Source organism: Zingiber officinale, chromosome 4B, assembly GCF_018446385.1.
Source record: "Zingiber officinale cultivar Zhangliang chromosome 4B, Zo_v1.1, whole genome shotgun sequence".
NCBI classification, from domain to species: domain Eukaryota; kingdom Viridiplantae; phylum Streptophyta; class Magnoliopsida; order Zingiberales; family Zingiberaceae; genus Zingiber; species Zingiber officinale.
In genome coordinates this window covers 137,231,151-137,245,335 of record NC_055993.1, presented here as the reverse complement: position 1 = coordinate 137,245,335, position 14,185 = coordinate 137,231,151, and positions in this window count along the sequence as shown.

Genomic DNA, 14,185 nt, shown 5'->3' with positions numbered 1-14,185 from the left:
ACATTAATAATTAAAAAAATTATATAAATATTTCCTTACATATATCGTAATTAATAAAATATTTTTTTCACTGATTACAACCGTAGGGTGGTCAGGTATATTCAACCAAGTCGATTAGAAGTTGATGATGCAATTGATTATCATGTTACTCGCAATTTCTTCGAAGATATTTTTGAAATTATATTCTTGGATGAAGCCTTGAAATATTTGTGATGGAGGATCTCATTCATCATCTGAGCAATTAACTAATACACCTCTCTCATTCTTAATAGGTATATTATGCAAAATAATGCTTGGACACATTATGTCCTTCAAATTATCTTTGTACCAAAATCGTTTTGGACCTTTGATCATTGCCCATTGAGATTGGAGCACCACAAATGCCCATTCGACATCCTTTCCCGTGACCTTTTTCGTTTCTTAAAATATTTTTATCTTGGAATCCTAGGATACGGAAAACTTTTCATGAAAGTAGCCTATCCTAGATAGATTTCATCGGTCATCTAGATGAATAAAGATGATTCGTAAGGTATTTTGTAGCCATTCAATATCCTTTTGTATATTGTTAATCGTAAAATTAACCTATGGTGCATTTACTTGTAAGACGTTGAATAAAGATGATTCGCTAAACATGTTGATATTATTACACAACCTTGCAATCCTAAAAAGGGTGTGTCATATGCACAAGTCTACAGATATGACTGTTTCAAATATAATTATTGGGACACCATGATCTCTCTAAGTAAACTAGCATTTCCAAGTGACGGAGCAATTTTTTCATTGCCAAAGCATTCAATCAATACTACAACATGACAAGGAAGTTGTATCTCTACTCATGCATTTCAAGCAAGTATTGGATATCAACAACATTAGGTTTTCTCAAATATTGGGCCTCAAACACTTCGATTATACATTGACAGAAATTGCAGTGTTATTTCAGCAATCCGTAGGTACTCATCATAATGATCACCAGTGACTCCATAAGCCAATTAATGAATAGCCACCGTGCATTTCTGAAGTGGTGATAAACCTTGTTTTTTACTATCGCATCGACTTTCCATTGAAAATATTTTAAATAATTGTTCAATACATTGACCATATAAAGGAATAACTTTATTTACATTTGGAATTGACGTTATAATATGTCATCAGAATATACCAGCTCAGCAGAGAAGTAATCATTAAAAAGATAAGAATACCTAACTTCACGATCTTAATTCAAATACTTTCTCCTCTGTATTCTCTTAGAAGAATTTTGATTTACCATTTATCGCTACTCATATAGTTGAATCATTCTTTGTTCATCAATATTTTCTGTATCTTTTGTCAATTCATTTTTTCAGAATTCACGGAGCATAGCTTGATCTAAATTTTTAATCATTTAGAATAAATAAAAAATATTTTAGTGATTGAAAGAAGTAGAGAGTTGAGAAAATGATACTGAAAATAAAATATTAAGAATATATTTATAGAAAAAAAATTTTAAGTAAAAAATAAAAATTAATAATTGAATAATGGTTAAAAATTAATTGTTATTCAAACTGCTACGCATATTTTTAAAAATATTTTAATTTTTTTTTAAAAAAATCATTTAATATTAATAAAATTTAAAGGCATGGTACTAAAGGCGGAGGGAGCGCGCGCAGCGTCACGTCTGTAATTGGAGCTCCGAATGGATGCCCTAACAGACAACCCATACATTTATTTCTTTTTAGAAAAGTGGGTCCCACCTTCTGGTAAGGGTGCTCGAAACCTTAGAGTGGGTCCCACCTCTTCCTTATGGTAGGAAGTAGGAACCATTACACGTTTCTTGGGATGCGTGGGAAAGAAGTGGTCCTACTTTTAATGAATGATATAATAGAGTTGTCGTGCGTGAAATTGTGAATGTAAAGTAGGTCTTCCTAATTTTTATAATGTTGAAGAGTGATTCATCTTCTAATTTCTATTTTGCAGATCAAAAAATCCACGCTCATTACTTCAAGACCAAATGAGTTGAGCTTCCATTCGAGTTTGGATAATCGTTCGACACTTGTAATCAACTCGGACCCGAACATTTGAGCACTTGAGAATGTTATTTGCTCGGACACTTTTACACTCAGTCATAGGGGTGATCATATATCAGATTGGTTTGATTATTAGGGTAAAAAATTATTCGATCCTACTAGATCAGATAATGTAAAATTGAGACCTACATCCGGCCTTATATCCGACAGTTTTTATATTTCATATATCCGACGGGTTGTCAGTTATTTGGATATCCGACCCTATATCCAATGAAATATAAAATATAAATATAAATATAACAAAAAAATATTTTTTTTTTAAAAATGATAATAGACATTACTCATTACACGTTATAGCAACTAATCGGAAATAACTATTACAATGTGTAGCAGCTTATCAACATTAGTTGCTACAAGTAGGGGTGATCGGATCGGGTTGGTTCGGTTATTAGGATAAAAAACTATCCGATCCTACTATATCAGATAATACAATATTAGGATCTTACATCTGGCTCTATGTCCGACCGATTATTTTTTTTTCGGTTCAGATCAGATCGATGTAAGTGGATTGATCGATTTGACGGATTGACCGTTCACCTTTACTCGGCCACACCCAATGGTAGAGTCACGTACAGGCCTACTCGGGCTGTAGCCCAGGAGCAGCGGTGATGACAAAAGAAATTTTCAAATTTACTGTAATTAGCTCGGACATTAACGTTGACATTGGTGCTCATAGCTTGCAGTCCGAATAACCGCACCACCTACTCAAGGTGGGTCATTTAAGAGCACAGTAGGGACTGAATACTAATGATATCAAAGGATGATTATTAATGATTGAGGGCATCTTCAATCATTAAATCTCTTAATAATTTTTTTTAGTTTCTAATATATCATGTCAATGCCACATCATAAATATAAAAATCTCTTAGATCTTAAATCTCTCAATAAATTTTTTATAATTTTTAATATACATCACAAGTATAAAAATTTACTATTCTCTCAACAATTAAAAAACCTTCATATAATTTTTTTTACGTCTTACATTATAAATCACATATCTTTATTTATTATTATTTTTATTTAATATCTCTATATAATTTTCATTTGATTTTTTAATTAATTATGATCTTTAATTTAATTTATTTATAATTTATAATTAATAAATTAATAAATTAATAAATTTATGATTTTTAATTTAATTTATAATTTATATTTAATATTTAATTTACTTATAATTTTAATTATAGTTATTTGTATATTTTTAAAACTTATCTCAAATATATTTATTTTTAAAAGAAAAAGTACCATTTTAATTATTACTACCTATTTATAAAATAAAATATTATAATTAAATTTTTTATCAAATAATTTATTTTTAAATTATTTGGAAAGCTCCACCTTTAGGAAAAAAAAAGTAAAAATTCAAATCTGCATTTAATTAAAAACTCTAAATCATTTTTATATAATTATAAACGTTTTTTTTAAAGATTTTTTAATTTTATAAGCCTTTGATAAATCTTGAGATGCCGTTGTTGGAAGAGAAAATTGAGATGTTGACAAGGTAAAACATTTAAAAGGAAAAAGGCAATAGAAATGTGTTCCACGAGGATAGGATTAAAATTAAAGGCCATATATTAATGTGTCCAACCAAGTGGGACAAAGGTTCGAAGACAATATATATTTCTTTAAAGAGAAAGAAAGACGGGGATGATTGCCCCATTTTATTAATGTTTAATGACGTGAGGATCGATAATCTAAGCTCAATCATGCACCCACATGGCCATATATTTCAATCAACTTGATTTGCTACGTGTACTAAATTGAATTTTCATAACTAATCGGGAGATAATATAAAAGAGCCATGTGAGTAAAAGAGATCGGTAATCTAGCCGTAGCCGAAGTGGTCAAGAAAAAAAGTAGAGTGGATCTTAATTTTAAGGTATCCATCCTCACGCACTATAAAAAAAAAAAAACACCTCTATATATCGTTTTTTTACTTTACTTCTATATTTCTATCATGGTTATAAAAATATTTTTTTTATTGCCGCTCCTATATTCTATAGAAACTATTTTTACAACCGTTGGTATAAATTAGAAAATCATTCTTATTATTTTTTTATAGATATGATTTGAAATCAACCTTAACATGTTGTGTATATAATAATGATTTCAAACCACTTCTTTAACTATAAATTTATGAACAGTTCAAATCACTTTAAAATCCTTTAAACCACTCCTATATACCTTGGATATAAGAGCGTTTTTAAAATATATAGTTTTCAATTGTTCTTACAAATCATGAACATTCAAGTAGTTTCACACCACTTTTAAAACTAAGAATTTAAGAACGATTATGAACCGCTCTTGAAGTCGTTAAATATAAAAATAATTTTGAACTAATCCTAATGTCAAGCATATTGGTTTCTCAAAAGTAATGATTTTAGAAGCATTTTGAAACGACTGATGAAATCATTGATGAAATTATAAATTTGGAGTTAACTTCAATCGGTGTAAACATAAAATTATTTTAAATCATTCATAAAATAATACATATAAAAATGAATTTTTTAGTCATGAATTTACAGTGGTTTACAAACGTCCGAGAACTCCATCTGAGGCACTTGTTCATATGAGAAAAAAATATAATCATATTCAAAACATATTACAACATTCTACCCTTGCAGCTCTCATAACATTTGATTCAACTCCTCTCTATAGAGAAGATGCATGCCTAATTAATCACCTAAACCATATAGAGTCCTTCCTTGCCTCTTCAACGCATAGACGACATCCATAGCATTGACGATCTTCCTCCGGGCGTGCTCTGTGTAGGTCACGTTCTTGAGGACTCCGTGAGTCTCCTCATAGATGAGCCCACTGATGCACTTGACGTAGCCCCTCTTGGCTAGGCACCAGATCAACGACTTAGTGATGCCTTGGATATTGTCATGGAGCATTTTGGAGTGGTGCTCTACCCTTGCCTAACCCCTTACCGCCCTTCCCTCTTCCAAATATTGTAGCAGAATCAAGCAGTCAATCTACAAATTCTTGCACAAATTTGAAGTGATTTTAGAACAATCAAATGAGGATTCGAAGCCAGAAATTAGAGAAGGGTCAATCGAGTGAAGGATTACGCGGGAGATTCTAACCTAAAGAACTCGAGATTTGCAAAGCTTAGAGGAGTAGATGGAGATAGATCGGGTGCAAGTGGGACTTAATAGAGACATCATCTTGTGACATAGAGCTGTTGTGGAGCAGCGTAAATCCACACCATTAGTCGATGTGAAATGGACGGTGGATGATATGTGAATGTAAATCACATAGATTGTTGAAGTGACAACAAAATATATAAAATTTATACGAAAATCAATTAAAAATTCCCACATTGCCTAAAAATAGCAACATCAACCATAACAACAAAATAAAAAAAAAAATATTGATCCTTTCCGAAAGTCGATGAGATGGAAAATTGGGGATGTTGAGGTCCCGCTGATCGTCCGTAGACTCTGCTCTGCCCTGTAAAATAGATGATGTCAGTGCCAAGCCAGGGAAGGAGTCCCTGATGTTAGTCCTCCGATGCTCAAGTCAGTCATCGACGATGATGTAGAAGGCTGAGCAACAAGAATGAACACTGTAGCACAAATAGTGTATATCGTGTACCTTCGTCGATGCTTGAACCCCATTTATATAGAGTTCTTGTAGCGCGCGTGCACGCTTCCCCAAGCGAGCACGCTTCTCGAAGTTTCCCCTGAAAAGACTTGCTAGTAAAGTGTCTTTGACACAATACCTTAACAAGCTGAGCATATCTTTGATGTGACAGTGGAAGCTTCTATCGTACGATTTTCTTGTCGACCATGCCTGGTGTCAGCGGCACTAACTTCCAAAAGAATGTTGAGAGATAACACAGTGGGTTTGTTGCTAGGCCGAGCAGGTTAGCTGCTCGGCCAAAAGTTCGTCGCGCTTATGCCGCATCTGCTCGGCCGGAACTCCGCTGCTCCTGTGCCAAATCCTTTTGCCGGGACGAGTGGGGTAGCTGCTTGGCCATAATTTTGTTGCGCTCATGCCGAGTCATGTTGTCTGGCCGAGCGGGGTAGCTGCTCGGCCAGGATTCTACATATTGTCCCCTCCTTTTGGCGTCCAACACCACTCCATTGAGCGTCGACTGTTTGACACACTTCCCCGAGTCAAAGATAGGGTTGTTGGAGCAATTCCAATGGTCCGTGCGACTATGTGTTTTGGTGTTTGGGCAAAGAGTTTAAGTTATGTTCACCCTTGTATTTGATATGTGTATTTGAGTTGTGCAGGTTTGCAGGATACACATGTGACTCAGGTTGATGGCTTCGGGTCCGGTGAAGGATGGGGCATTCGAGGGACCGTGGACAAGGCAGCGAGGACAAGAGTCGAGGGAAGCAACTTCGAGGCATACGTGAAGGATGACATTGGGGACGAGCCGCGGGCTTGAATGCATCCGAGGGACGAGAGCCAAAGGAAGTAGGTTTGAAGGCAAGTGGTCAAGGCTGCAAAGAAGCGTCAAGTGAGTCATAAGGGTGAGGGTACGAGTGCACGATAGATTGTACTCGGAGTAAAATCCTAAGTTTAGGGTTTTACTGTAGCGTTACTGTAGAAGTAATGTAGCGCTACTGTAGCAGTCGAATGCATGTTTTAGCAGTCGACTGGGAGCGAACAGAATGGTTCTGTTCGTTCGATCAGTGTGGAGCAGTCGACTGCTAGTTTTAACAGTTGATTGGTATCGAGCCTTTGGGATGTAACAGTCAAATTTTCACATAGGGCAGTCGACTGTATATTTTGGCAATCGACTGGTAGGCGGGGTTTCCAACCCATGGCCTAGATAACCAAGCCTTGGGAGCTTGGTTATAGTTGACGAAATTGGACTTGGTTAAAGTCTAATTAGTAGTCTACAAGTGCTCAAGAGTTTCCCTTGTGTCCAAGAGGTCTTGGTGAGTTTGTGGTGAGGTTTCTCCACCCACAAGGAGGTTTGAGCTAGCCGGAGTTTGCCGGGGACTAATCCACCGATGGATTGAGGGATCGTCCACCTTACGGACGACCATGGAGTAGGAGCAAGCTATCTTCGAACCACGTTACATCGACGTATTAGTGGTTTGCTTATTCTTTCTTTGTCTTTGTATTTCATTTAGTGTTTAGCTTGTTTGTTTTGTTTGTATTCCGCTGCGCAAGCTAACAAGTGTAGGAAGAAGCGATCATTTGGAGGTGCCGTCTATCCAACCCTCCTTCAAACCGACCATCGATCCCTTACAAGTGGTATCAGAGCCGAGGTCGCACTTCACCGGACTAATCGTCGAGAAGAGCAAATACAAGAAGATGACCGGCTTGATTGAACCTCCAAAGTTTGAAGGAGGAAGCCTTGGGGACATCACATTTTGGATGATGAAGATGGAAGTCTTCTTCGACACGGATTGGGACACCATGATGGTGATCAAGGACCCATTCGAAGTCCCAAGAGACAAGAAGGGAAAAAGACTCTGACCACGACATTGGACAAAAGAGTAAACCTCACGATCGGAGGCAAACTCAAAGGTAATATCAATCTTAATAAATATATTGTCATCTAATGTAATGAGTGGTGTAGGTGAATATAAGAACGCCCACGATTTGTGGAGCAAGGTGAAGATGGTTCTACGGGAAGAACCTAAACCTACACAAGAAGAAGAAGAACCCAAGGAGATGGGTTTAATTGCTCAAGTTGAGGAGGAGCAAACGGAAGTTGACCCATGCTCAACATCCGAGGAGGAGAAGGAAGATGAGGCATCATCTACATCCTCAAGAATTGAAGAAAATTCCAAGGCAAGTGAAGAAGAAGAAGAGGTCTTGGAAGTGGTCAATCTAGCAAGCACCTCCACCGAAGTGAAGTCAAAGGACCACATAATTTACTTCGGGTGCAATGAGAAGGGACACTACAAGAGTAGGTGTCAAATGGGTAAGAAGAAGGTAAATCCTAAACCCGTTCAAGTTAATTTAAACACCAACAAGGGTTGTAGGAATGAAGAAGCCTAAAGAAGGAGAATGTGCATCGTATGCTTCACATGTGGGGAGAAGGGACACTACCACACAAAATGCCCAAAGAAGAGGGAGATCAAGAAGCTTGCGCATTTAAAGAAGTGGGAGAAGAAGAAGAAGAGCTTAAATCAAGGGGGAGCTTCAAGGGTAAGGGAGGTATATCCTAACTTGAAGTTTAATTCAAATTTAAACTCCTCCATGCATGTTAGAAATAATTCCTATTATTTTCCCATGCATAACTTCGGTTTTAGATATCATAATAGAAGTAGGGTTAAGGTAGATCAAAACCCTAAGGTGCCCATTCATAATAAATCTAGAAACGTTAGACCTAAGGAGACCCAAGGCATAAATCCCAAGAAGGGGAGACATATGCCTAGAAAAATGGGTAGGTCTAGGAATGTCCATGGTGGACATGTTGACTCTAGGTTTAGGAACCTAGAAAGGGAAAATCAAGCTTTGAAGGCAAAGCTTGATCGTTTGGAGAAAACCCTAGAAAGATTCAATGTTGGATCTAAGGGTTTAGGTATGGTGTTGGGTAGCCAAAGACCTAACAATGATAGATCGGGTTTGGGATATCGATCTAGTGTCTCCAAGGCTAAAGGAAAGTCGTATGCTAGGGTTGCATATGATTATAGCAAGGAGAAGTCAATAAATGGCAAGAGAAAGTCATTTAACGGTAAGGAGAAATTAACCAAAGACAAGGTGTCCAAGGTTAAGAAAGTTAGGTTTGTAGGCCAAGTGTCACCGGAGGTGCACCAATGTGGCCTAGCTATTGTGGATGAGTCACCTAGGGAGGTGGCTAAGGCTAAGGGCTCTAGGGGAGCTCTAAAAGTCAAGTTGGGACCCATGGCCAATAGATCTCAAGTGGATTTTACTTGTGAGTCTAGGTTGGGTCATGGAATGTGCCAAGTAGTTTGGAGACGGACTTGAGTCTCAAACCTAGGGATTTGACACACATGGAATGTATTTCATGCTTAGACATATGACATTGGGGTCATATAGCATGATAATTGGTTTTGGATGTATAGATGCCATATAAACCAATGTTAGGGATGCATTGTGGGTTAGTATGGGCAAATACATCAAGATGAAGCCAAAACTAGGACTTTAGGTCAAAGTTCAATTGAACCATTTAGCTAGTTTTGAATTTTGTGTCAATCTTGGGATTTGTAATAAATATATTTATATATATATTTTTCTCAAGTAGACATTGATATAATAGACCTCTACACAAAATTTGAGAATTTTTGGAGGTCTGTGGAATTTCTGGTGCATTTATAAAGTTGATCAGAAAAGGTTGATTTTTTCAGAAATGACGTACCAGTCGACTGCTATAGTTAGCAGTCGACTGGTAACAGTGTTTTTGAGCACAGAATGTCTCTGTAAGCTCATTTCAATAAGGGTAGTCGACTGATACTTCTTGCAGTTGACTGATACTAGTCTGAAAGTGTTTTCAGCACTGGATTTTGACCGGGTCAGCTCGTATAGATGTATGAGATCCATGGGGATAAATACATGAGTTTAGAGTCAGTTGGATGATAAGTTTTCAACAATTGGGATATTGTTAGAAAGCTTTTTGGATGTTAGGCAAAAGAGGAGAAGTAAAGTTTAGTGTTGAAAAGCTTAGTGCCTTTGCATAGGGGGAGCCTTGTGATAGGTTCTTAAATATCCTTGTTGAAAAATCCTAGCTCAATGGAGAGTAGGGGTGTCAATTCGGGTGGGTCGGGTCGAGTTGGGTCGGGTTGAGTTTTTTTTTAACCCAACCCGAACCCGACCCGAACCCGAGTTCAACCCAAAACACCTAAACCCGAACCCGAACCCGACTAACCCGATCAACCCAAACCCGACCCATATAATCTGAAAATCTGATTCAAAACGACTTTTTTGGGTTATTTTCCCTATAATTCTTCACTTTTATCTCAATACTCCATCATTATCAAACAAACATGATATTAATATAGGGGTGTTAATTCGGGTGGGTCGGATCGGGTCGGGTTGGGTCGGGTTGAGTTTTTTTTTAACCCAACCTGAACCCGACCCGAACCCGAGTTCAACCCAAAACACCTAAACTCGAACCCGACCAACCCGATCAACCTGAACCCGACCCATATAACCCGAAAATCCGATTCAAAACGATATTTTTGGGCTATTTTCCCTATAATTCTTCACTTTTTTCTCAATACTCCATCATTATCATACAAACATGATATTAATATACATAAAAATGTCTAAATTTTTAAAATAAAATTTGATTTAACCCCAAAAAACCTCACAAAACCCTATATTTAAGTCAACTCGGGTCAACCCGAACCCGACCCGACCCAACCCGAAAATTTTTACTCTCCAACCCTCTAACCCAAACCCGACCCGAACCCGAAAATGCCCAACCCGAACCTGATTTTTTTCGAGTCGACTCGGGTTGGGTCGGGTTCATTTTTGACACCCCTATATTAATATACATAAAAACGTCTAAATTTTTAAAATAAAATTTGATTTAACCCCAAAAAAATCCACAAAACCCTATATTTAAGTCAACCCGGGTCAACCCGAACCCGACCCGACCCGACCCGACCCGACCCAACCCGAAAATTTTTACTCTCCAACCCTCCAACCCGAACCCAACCCGAACCTGATTTTTTTCGGGTCGACTCGGGTTGGGTCATCGGGTCAGGTTCATTTTTGACACCCCTAATGGGGAGCTCAGGTTTAGGGGGAGCCTTGGGATAGGTTCCAATGCATGTTGCATTGTTTTTCATTCGGCAGTGTAAGTCCAAGTGTGTAGCCTTAGCATCGTAAGTCCATTCGTAAGTGTAAGTCCAAGTGTGTAGCCTTGACAACGTAAGTCCATTTGGCAGTGTAAGTCCAAGTGTGTAGCTTTAACATCGTAAGTCCATTCACGAGTGTAAGTCCAAGTGTGTAGCCTTGACAACGTAAGTCCATTTGGCGGTGTAAATCCAAGTGTATAGCCTTGGCAACGTAAGTCCATTTGTTTTAGCATATTTATTTGCTATTGTTTTCCCTAACTTAAACGTATTGCCAAAAATCAAAAAGGGGGAGATTGTTGGAGCAATTCCAATGGTTCGTGCGACCATGTGTTTTGGTGTTTGGGCAAAGAGTTTAAGTTAGGTTCACCCTTGTATTTGATATGTGTATTTGAGTTGTGCAGGTTTGCAGGATACACATGTGACTCAGGTTGATGGCTTCGGGTCCGGTGAAGGATGGGGCATCCGAGGGACCGTGGACAAGGCAGCGAGGACAAGAGCTGAGGGAAGCAACTTCGAGGCATACACGAAGGATGACATTGGGGATGAGCTGCGGGCTTGAATGCATCCGAGGGATGATAACTATGATTTGACTATATTATTTTAATTCATAATGCATATTTTTCATGATCTTTTCATAGCTTAATTTTACATTTTACATCATATTTCAATATTGCATGTGATCTTGGACTTAATTACAAATTAGCCTATTTTCATGGTATTTGATGCTAATATTTGTTTATTATTTTGTAGGCATCAAAAGGGTCATGAACCTGATCAAATCAGGCTACACTTGAGCTTAAATCTAGGGCTAAACGAAGTGATCAAGTCTTGAAGTGTTTTGGACCGTCCATTGAAGATCAAGCAGATCTGAGCCATCTGTTGAAGATCCGGCTCATCCAACCTAATGAGGAGTAGATCTGGACCATAGATGAAGATCAGTACCTTTTGATCCAGATCTGATATGTTTTCCACCGTTGATCAAGCGCCGAGAATCCTCAGTCGTCCGATCAGAATTGAAGTTGTTTAAAACGTTGAGAAGCTACAGTGTACACTTGGGCTCGGCTTCCTCACGATTTCTTCACTGTTCACGTTCTTCTCCGCCTTGACGCCGAAGTCCCCGTTCCATCTTTCCAGATCCGATGAGCTTAGATTCTTCTCCGACGGCGATCCAGCTGCCGGTGTTCATCATTCGGTGATCAGAGAGTGGTAGAAGGGAGGTTTCTTCAGCTGCGATTCCGATTTTGTTTCACCGCGCGTTCCTGAGAGGGGAGGTTTCCGATCAGTGAATTCCGTATCCAACTGAGCTTGAGGGGAGGTTTCTTTGAGTCTCAGATCCTTTTCCACATTCCATTCCGCAACTACATTGGATCGACGTAGCCATTCGATCTAGTATGCAATTCACAGAACTTGAACTTTGTTTTCCGGCTGATGAGATTACCAGTTGGGTGTGCGCTTGAGGGGAGGTTTCCAAGAGCTGTGAGCTTCACCTGGTAATAGTTGGAGCCTATACATTGTTCGTTGGGCGTTGAGGGGAGGTTTCTAATGCACCTCTGTTTTCACAGCAGAGTGGAGAATTTTGGTTTCGGTTTTGGGATGTGGAATGATTAGGGTTTATGTTTCCTTTTGAATCGTTCATGAATTTGCTCAGATCTGAAGATCTGATACGTAGCTTGCACTTTCATCTTTGAATTTCCTTCCTTATTTTAGTCTTGTTTGAATTTTCTTTGCAAACCTATATCTGATGTCTTTCTTGTATTCTGATTTTATAAATGTGTTGCAATCCGGATTTTGATAAGAAATTGTATTTTATATTCTGTTTTGAATTATAATTTCTGTTAACACAAGCTTGTTTAGTTTTGGTAATTTAGTTAGTTAATGTTGGTGCGGGAAGCATCCGACGATCGAACCCAAGTTTTGATAATGGCAAAGGGTTCAAAGTTAAGTCTTGTTGTTATCTAACATGTTGAATGAGTGTTTTAGGAAAGTCCTAACTGCGGTTAGGCAGGTGAAAACCCTAGGGGGTGGTAACCGTAGGTCCTAGGGGGTGGTAACCCTAGGTGGAGAAAAGTCCTAGCTGCGGTTAGGCAAAGGGAAAACCCTAGGGGGTGGTAACCCTAGGTCATAGGGGGTGGTAACCCTATGCGGAAAGTCTTGGCAGGTCGATGGCTTCAGGCAAAAGTCCTAGGGGGTGATAACCCTAGGTGGAAAGTCCTGGTGTTGCGAACTAGGTGAAAGACTGGACTAGCCGGGAAGCGGATGTCCAGCAGAAAGTCCGGAAGCGTCGAGTGCTGAGCAAAAGTCCAGTCGATCTGGAGAATCGCACTAGCAACAAGTAAATCTCCTGAGTGGAGTAGGTGAGGATGCGTTCCCCGTAGAGGGAACAGTAGGCGTCGGGTCGACCTAGGGTTTCCGGTCGGAAATCCGAAGTCAGACCCGGACAGTCCGGAGACTGTCATAATATTCGTTATCATATTCATGCTGCTGGTTATGCTAACTTTGTGTTGCAGGATAGTTGTTTGGACTAACATGTCTTGCAGGTACAAAATAATGAAGTTTTCCCTCGGATGAACAGTGTCCGAGGCGCCTCCATGGAGCTTGGAGGCGCCTCGGGTGCAAAAGTTGATCTTGTCGAACTTCATCTGCTTAAGGCGCCTTAAACCCTACTCAAGGCGCCTTATACTCCCTTCAAGGCGTCTCCATTGATGCTTCACAGCTAGGTCAGCTTTTGCACCCGAGGCGCCTCCAAGCTCCATGGAGGCGCCTCAGACACTGTTCATCCGAGGGAAAACTTCATTATTTTGTACCTGCAAGACATGTTAGTCCAAACAACTATCCTGCAACACAAAGTTAGCATAACCAGCAGCATGAATATGATAACGAATATTATGATAGTCTCCGGACTGTCCGGGTCTGACTGAACCCTAGGTCGACCGACGCCTACTCTAGGGGAACGCGTCACCTACTCCACTCGTGAGATTTACTGCTAGTGCGATCCTCCGATCGATCGGACTTTGCTCAAGACTCGACGCCGGACTTTTCTACAATTTCACATTCTACTCAGATTCTTTGGCATATCACCTTACTATTTAAAGATTATTCGGGACCGATTGACTTTCCGCATAGGGTTACCACCCCCTATGACCTAGGGTTACCACCCCCTAGGGTTTTCCCTTTGCCTAACCGCAGCTAGGACTTTTCTCCACCTAGGGTTACCGCCCCCTAGGACCTAGGGTTACCGCCCCCTAGGGTTTTCACCTGCCTAACCGCAGTTAGGACTTTCCTAAAACACTCATTCAACATGTTAGATAACAACAAGACTTAACTTTGAACCCTTTGCCATTATCAAAACTTGGGTTCGATTGTCGGATGCTTCCCGTACCA